The sequence below is a fragment of the Acinonyx jubatus genome, chromosome B4 (genome assembly GCF_027475565.1).
Source record: "Acinonyx jubatus isolate Ajub_Pintada_27869175 chromosome B4, VMU_Ajub_asm_v1.0, whole genome shotgun sequence".
In the NCBI taxonomy this organism is placed as follows: Eukaryota; Metazoa; Chordata; class Mammalia; order Carnivora; family Felidae; genus Acinonyx; species Acinonyx jubatus.
This window is the reverse complement of record NC_069387.1, coordinates 37,753,170-37,761,624: the sequence shown is the minus strand read 5'-3', so window position 1 is coordinate 37,761,624 and position 8,455 is coordinate 37,753,170. Positions and strand designations below refer to the sequence as shown.

At 40.4% G+C, this 8,455-nt stretch overlaps 1 long non-coding RNA gene across 1 annotated transcript; it reads left to right on the top strand.

The window, feature by feature from the left end:
• The first annotated feature begins 362 nt into the window (after window positions 1–362).
• LOC113603679 (uncharacterized) lies at window positions 363–7,410 on the top strand. Its single transcript, XR_003425365.2, has 2 exons — window positions 363–604; window positions 7,153–7,410. It is a non-coding gene; the product is annotated as an uncharacterized LOC113603679 (long non-coding RNA).
• The last annotated feature ends 1,045 nt before the right edge of the window (window positions 7,411–8,455 follow it).

Here is an 8,455-nt window from a genome sequence, read left to right as displayed (position 1 = left end):
GTCCAGTTTCCCTTATCCTATAACCTATTGGCTTGCTTGATTTTCCTTCCCTGTTCTGCCTCCTTACCCCATGTTCCCATAGTAATTTTCCATTATAAGGGCCAAGGGATGTTTCAAAGACATTTTGCAGTTGAGAATTGGAGAACTGAGGACCGTTGGCCTCCTCTCACAGCCTCAGCCATGGGCACCTTCACACCTGGCTGGGAGCAAGATGGGCAAGTCCCTTAGACCAGCAGGTGCCACCATTCTGAGAGCTGATGAGAATAATGATAGAAACATTTGCCAAGCCCTCACTGGGCTCCAGGAACTGCTGTAAGTGTCTTACATGCTTCAGCTCCTCTAAGCCTCACAACAACCCTGTGAAGTAGATACTGTTCTTATTTTCATTTTACAGGTGGGGAAATCGGAGCACAGAGAAGACAACTAACTGGCCCCAAGTCCCCCAGCTAGTAAGCTGTAAGCTGCAGAGTTGGGATTTGAGACCAGGCAGGCAGCTACAAATGAGGCCTCTCTGAAAACAAACCACACCCAAGATTGCTCTTGAGGCAAAAGAAGTCATGTGGGTGGAATTTTTATCTTCTGTTCCTACCTTTCCTCTTTCCAGGTAAAGTGATGGGAAAGGGATTCTGTAAGCCTCACTCAAGTAAAGTGGGGGCGATGGAATGGAGTGCATGCCTTATGGTGAAATTCAAGCCCTGTGGCTGGGATTATCTGAATTGGGATCAAATTATCAGCCCCCTTTAGATTATGCTACTTCTATCATAAGTAAAGTTCATCCTGCCCTAGTGCCTCTTCCCTCACCCTCCCCAAACATATCACCAAAATGGAACCTTTTGGGTACCCTTGAAAAGCCACTTCCAAAACCCACAGGGACCTCATTTGTTTGCAAACACCATGAAAACTGAATGCTCTTCTACATCCCCAACAATTTATCGAATTAGTTTATGTTGCATGACTAGTTTTCTGAAAGTTAACTCCTTTGAGTGTAGCCTCTGAGCATCTGTCCAAATCCCCCAGGCAAGGTGAAAACAAGATTCCCCCTCTCACTTCTTTCCTGTGCTACAGTCTGACATTTGATTGTTACATCAGCTAGTTCTAATATGATAGATAGACTACAAACCCTCTCCCCCCAAAAAACTCTGTGCTCCAAAGAAGAGACCCCAAAATTTATGAACTTCAAGTCTCTCATTCAGACGTCTTTGGTTTGTAAGTCTCCTAGACTCCCCATTCAATTACACGCCTCTGCTCAAGTACCTAATGTAAGCCATCAAAAACCTGAGATACTCTGGCTTCAGATCAATATAATAGTTCCCTCGGTAAGGTTCCTTCTGCAAAAGAACTGGAAGTATCCCTCTCCCAAACTCCCAAACACATTGGCTTATCATTATTATTTGACACCAAAACTCACATTCTGTTTGTTCTCTGCCCAAACTCATATTCCAGTTCTTTGTTCATGAGGCCAGCCCACCCCACCCCTGAGAAAATGTGTTCAAACTGCAGGAGCACCTGCCTTTACAGGTGGTCTCCCCACCTCTCCAGACCTGCATCCCTATTACATTGCTTCCTCTTTAAATCATCTTTACCTCAAACAGTACAACTCGTTTTTCTCCTTTCAATATTTGTTCCCTCCCGACTCTGGGTCCGCTCATGTCTTTCTGAAGCCGACACCAGAATCAAGGGAAGAAAGAAAAGCCAGCAGAAAGCCTTTGCCAGGCTCCAATAATGAGCTCTGTACTGCCTGCCCCTTTCCTGGCTGCTCATCAAAATTCTTTGTCAGTTCCTTCTAGATTTTCCCCAGCCTCTCACAAACACATTTCTTTCAAACTGTTCACCCCTTGTTCCACGAGTATTTACGGAGTGCCCACCTCATACAAGACCCTGACTTTTGAGCCAGGGAGGATGCCAGGATTTGGAGAATAGGTCCCCACCTTCCAGAAACTTCCAGAAACAGTCTCAATAAGGAGACCTGACAATTATCAAAAGAAATGCTACAGAATCCTTTCCAAATGAGAGGAACAGGCTCCACTAGCTGCAAAAGTTCATGATGGGAGCTAAACCTGGAAGGGCAAGTGGAATGAGGGTAAGAGAGGGGAAATGGGAAAAAGGCTCTTAGTAGGGGGCCATGTGAGCAAGGACACAAACATATTTGAGGACAGTAAGTCCACTACGCAGCATGGGATGGCCAGAATAGGACCAAGGGAGTCTAGAGAAGGTGTACAAGAGGTCAGAAAAGTATGTGGGGCAGGGAGATCTGGATAGACCCAGGAAGCTTCTGAATACAAAGCTCAGAAATGTGTCTTGTAGACAGGGCCATCCACTGTGAAGCTAACCACTCCCCAACAAAACCAAAGCCAGGGGAAAGGTAACAGAGCCTCCCACCAACAGCCCTGGTGATTCCTCTGCCTGAGGAGGTCCAGCTGAGCCAGGCTGACTTCCTTTCAGTCTGTGGTCCCGGCCAGCAGGGAGAGCCATCTATCACTTCAGCAGCCCACGTTTATTTGACAAGGTCCTCTGGAAAGAGCTTGTGCCTCTCAGGCAGACCCAGCTGCCTGACCATTGCTGTCTCCAACTAGATGGCAGGCCATGCTGTCTCATGGGCCTCAGTTTCCTCACCTGTACAAGAGGGGTTTAAATAAGATGAGCTAAGTTCTTCTCAGCTTTGAAATGCTATCTTGCAATCTCTCTGGGGCCCCACATTCCTTCCTCCGTGATTCTGGGGTGTCATTTTTTCCTCTAATGTTCTCCTTCCTCTGCCTACTGCTTTCTGGCCATTGCTTTTCTCTAAAATAGCAATTTTTTAAAATATGAAAGAGTTCATTTATCATAGAAAATTTGGAACATACAGAAAAGCATAGAGACAATATGAAATCATCTATAAACCAGTCATCTGGAGAGAACTATCATTAATGACTTGACCTATATCCCTCTGTCTTTCTACATATATACCTAATCACATACTTTTATTTTTAACGAAGGTAGCACCATGCAGCACATACTGTTTTGAAAATTGCTTTTCTTTTCCACTTAAAATATATATATCTCGTTGAGAGTTCCATTTCCATTACTGATTGATAGGGTTGGGCTTGGACCAACTCTCCCACTGGGAACTAGCTGGAAGCATATAACAAACTCTGAAGGCTTGTGAATGATGATCAAGGCAGAGGAATTTTGTCTGCAGTCATCTGAAAGAGAAAAGAAATCAAGAGAAAGGAGCCCAGAATTTGGGGACTCTTTACCCCCTCAATACAATAGCTAGTCTGTAAGCAAAAGCAGTGACAGAGAGGCAGTTAAACGAATGAGCTTTCGGCAGTCTTGTGGGATCAGTATAACCAGAATGGAGTCCAAGTCCACTAGGAAGGAAAGAGCTTGGTAAACACCCCAGGAATTCAGAGAGGACCCCAAAGGGCTACGCTCTGATGATGAAGACGGAAGCCCAGCTTTGAATCATATCAGTTCTTGAGGGAATCAAAGTGACCTACTCCCAGATGAACTAACAGCCAGCAGCAAGCCCATATCCCCTCTGGAGGAAGATAACAACACCCAGAACCTCAAATTATCTCTATAGTTTTTCAAAACAAAATGTGTAGCATTCAGAAACATGTATATGGTAATGGGGCCTGGAGGACTTTCACTACCAGGTAGGATGGAAAGCTGTGGCAGACCGATGCCCCACAGAGTGCAATTAGAAAAGCAGATAAAATGCAAACATCTTGTTTAAAGGCATCATAGAGCCTGTGGGCCAGTAAGAACTACACAGGATACGACTCCAGGGAGGGAAGTGGCTGACCTGCAGGTGCTGCTTCTCCAGGGGTCTTTGTCAATTCTGTGGACAGGAAAAAGCTGAGAATATTTTTCCCAGGTTGCAGGTCACTGATTCAGAAGTCTCATGGAGTTTAAGTGACAAAAACTGGAGACCTGAGGATCCTAAAAATATGTCTGATTTTTTGCCACAATACATTTGCCAAATTCTATAACTGCACAAGGCAAAAGGTTAAAATTCCCGGCACAGAATTTCAGGCAGTTTTATGGAGCTAGAGACAAAGATTAGAGTTTGGGAAAAAGGGCCCCAGTGAACATTCTGGAGACTCAATTGGAAACCTTGGAGGTCTAAGCCCCAGGGCCAAGAGCAAACCAGGGGCAGACAGAGCCTTACCAAACCACAGCAACAGCCTTGACTGGTGACTCAGTCTAGTCCCTGGGTGGACCAGCTCCCCCTCTGCCCTTTCCTAAGAGAGGAAAGGGCAAACTCTTCCTAATGTTGGTAACAGCTTCTGGGGTCTCTAAATAGTGTTACATGTAACAGTCCAGACTTCAATAAAAAATTATAAAGCATGCCAAGAAGTAGGACCATAGCACCAAAAATCATGAATAAAACAAATGAGAGAAACAGACCTACAGTTACCCAGATACTGGAGTTAACCAACAAAAACCATAAAATAAATATGATGAGTGCCTTTAAGGAAACTGAAGGGAGGATGGGGAAAATAAATGAAAGGATAAAGAATTTCACCTAAGAACTAGAATCTATTGTTTTAATAGAATCAAATAGAAATTCTAGAACTAAAAAATACAATATTTGAAATTATGAACTCAGTATCTGACATGAAGAACTCAATGGACTTTTTAACAGCAATTTAGAGGAGGTTGAGATTATGAACATAAAGACACATCAATAGAAAAAATCCAAAAAAGATAAATTTTTAAATGGAAAATGTACAAAAGAGGATAAACCACTAGGAGCTATGGTCAGAAGAGTTAACATACATGAAAACATAGTCCCGTGAAGAAAAAGAAGAAGAAGAAATTGTTTTTGAAAAGATAATGGCCAAGAACTGATAAAGGATATCAACTCACAGGTTCAAGAACATATTTGAATCCCATAAGTAAAATCATTCCTAGGTGCACTGCAGGAAAACTGCTGAAAACAAAAGAGGGAAAAATCTTAAAAGCATCAGGCACATTACCTTCAAAGGAGCAACAATAAGATCTATATCTGACTTCCCACAGAGATGATGGAAGCCACAAGACAATGGAACGCTATCTTCCAAGTGCCAAATGAAATTAACTGCCAACCCAGAGATCTACACACACCAAAACTAGTTCTCAAAAATGACAGCAACATAAAGACATTTTTCAACAAATAAAAATGGAGAATTCATTACCATTGGGCCTGCCTTAAAAGAAATCTAAAAGGAATTTATTCAAGCAAAAGAAAGATGATCCCAGATGAAAATACAGAAATGTATGAAGGAAAGAAGAATAACAGAAAAGGTAAAAATGTAGGAAAACATAAATGAGTGTTGACTTTATGAAACAAAATAATATTAACATATTATGGAGTTTAACATAGATGTAGAATTGAAATGCATGAAGACAATGACATAAAAGGAGGAAAGTGAATAAAGATAAAATACTCTAAGGTCTAGCATTATTAGGGATGCGGTGAAAATAATAGTTTCTGTTAGACTGTAAGTCAAGGATATACATTTCTAGCCTAATTACTATAAGAACAGTAAAAGAATGTATAACCACCAAGTTAATAGAGGGGGGGAAATGAAATACTCAATATTTACTTACTCAAGGGGCGCCTGGGTGGCTCAGTTGGTTGAGCTTCCGACTTTGGCTCAGGTCATGATCTTGCAGTCTGTGAGTTCGAGCCCTGAGTCACGCTCTGTGCTGGCAGCTCAGAGCCTGGAGCCTGCTTCGGATTCTGTGTCCCTCTCTCTCTGCCCCTCCCCCACTCATGCTCTGTCTCTCTCTGTCTCAGAAATAAATAAACATTAAAAAAAATTTTTTTTAATATTTACTTACTCAAAAAGATAGTATACAAGGAGAGAAAAAGGAATATAAAACAGGTCAAATAGACAGCAAATATAGCAAATGGTAGATAAGAACCCAAGTATCTCAGTAATTGCCTTACATGTAAATGGGCAGATTACTAACTATAAATAGGTTAATGCAAATACAAAGGTACTAAAGATGTAAAAATGGATTTTTAAAAGCCACCTATCTACTGCTTACGAGAAGTACTCTTTAAATATGAGTACACAGAAAGGAAGTAAATAAGAGTGGAAAAGATATGCAAGCATTAAGCAGATGAAAGGTAGGATAGCTATTCTAATAGCAGAGAAAGTAGACTTTACAGCAAAAACATTACCAGGTAAAGATTTATTTAATTAGAAAGGAGTCAATTCACCAGACATTTACCACAATTCTAAAGCCATATGCATGCAATAACATAGCTTTAAAATATTTAAGGCAAAATTTGACAGAATTAAAAGGAGATACAAAAAATCCACACTCAGAGTGAGTTTGATACATCTCTCTCAATAGCTAATAACAGACCCAAAACATCAGTAAGAAAAGAGAAGATCCAAACCACATGATTAATAAATGAACTGATTGGCAAATGTAGAACACCATGCTTCCTTTTATATAATGTTCAAAAACAGGCCAGGTGATGTTATTAGAAATATGAGAGTGGCTACTTTGGAAGAGGGGAAAAAAGCTCATAGTTGTTGGAAGTGGGCATGGAGAGTTTCTGGGGTACAGGCAATGCTATTTCTTGACCTGGGGGTTAATTAGATGGGTATGTTCGCTTAGAGATAACTCTTAGAACTGGTATAACTCAATGAAAACAGTTGAGTAAATATATTTGTGTAGTTGGAACACTACCTAGAGCAATAAAAAACCATCTCATCTATTTCATCAAAATGGGTAAATCTTAACAATTGTGGTGCGTGAAATTGCACATTACAGGATATTGCAATTTTTATAAATTATAAAACGTAGGCTTTATATTTTTATGGAGATATATATAGTAAAATAATAATTTCTGGATGAGAAGGTATGTACCAATTTCAGAAAAAGAGTCACCTCTGGGGAAGTAATGAAGGGAAGAGTCTAAGAGGCTTCAGCTATACCTGTAACCTTTTATTTCTTAAAACGTTCTTAAGTAAATATGGCAAAATGTCAACATTTGTTAAATGTGGCTGGAGTGTATATAGATATTTGCTTTATTTGCTCTAATTTTCTGTACCAAATATTTCATAATTTCTGAAAGTTTTAAAAATTGGAAATATGTTATGCCAGCAAATATTCTGAAACAGCAATTTTTATTAGTTTTATTTTTTAACGTTCATTCATTTTCAGAGAGAGAGAAAGCACGAGAAGGGGAGGGGCACAGAGAGAAGGAGAGAGAGAATCCCAAGCAAGGCCCCACGCTGTCAGCACAGAGCCCATCGTGGGGCTTGATGCCATGAACCAAACTGTGAGATCATGACTTGAGCAGAAATCAAGAATTAGACACTTAACTGACTGAGCCACCCAGATGCCCCTGAAATATCAATTTTTAATGTTTTTTTACTACTATAAATAGTACTGTGATAATAAATATTCTTATTTTAAATATTTGCGGTATCTCTAATTTCTTTGGAGACATTCCTAGACGTCAGATTCTTAGGTCAAAGGTTACAAGCATTTTAAAAACCTATCATGGATCTTGACAGTCATCCATTAACCCTTACAGAAGAATAGAAATCAAAACAATGCTTTCTTTCTGAGAGTGGAGAATAGTCAGAGACCCATTCTCAATCCAACTCACATGCCCACATTTGGCTGTATCCATTACCAAACACTTTTAGCTAATTTTCTTTTTTTTTATTATTTAATTTCTTTTTTAAACTTACATCCAAGTTAGTTAGCATATAGTGCAACAATGATTTCAGGAGTAGATTCCTTAATGCTCTTTACCCATTTAGCCCATCCCCCCTCCCACAACCCCTCCAGTAATGCTCTGTTTGTTCTCCACATTTAAATATGTTTTGTCCTCCTCCCTGTTTTTTATATTATTTTTGCTTCCCTACCCTTATGTTCATCTGTTTTGTATCTTAAAGTCCTCATATGAGTGAAGTCATACAATTTTTGTCTTTCTCTGACTAATTTCACTTAGCATAATACCCTCCAGTTCCATCCACGTAGTTGCAAATGGCAAGATTTCATTTGTTATGATTGCCAAGGAATACTCCATTATATATATTTACCACATCTTCTTTATCCATTCATCCATTGATGGATATTTGGGCTCTTTCCATACTTTGGCTATTGTTGATAATGCTGCTATAAACACTGGGGTGCATGTGCCTCTTCGAAACTAATTTTCATAGTCTGAATCCATGATGAGAGTTCTACTGGTTGCCTGGAAGGAGCTAATAAGGAAAGGCCAGCTGTACATAATGAGGCTGGACTACCAGGGGACCCTGAGAGAGTGAGAGAGTGGTTATTCCTAACGGCACTGTGAAGGAGGCTACAGTTGACAACCTGGACTCTGGACTCATCCCAGTGTGTCATTCCACGTAGAATTCTGCTTGTCATATGGTTTTCTGCACATGGCAAGTTCATGAAGTCCCTGGGGCCCAGCTCCCTTCCACTGTGGCAAACCAGCTATTTCTCAGCA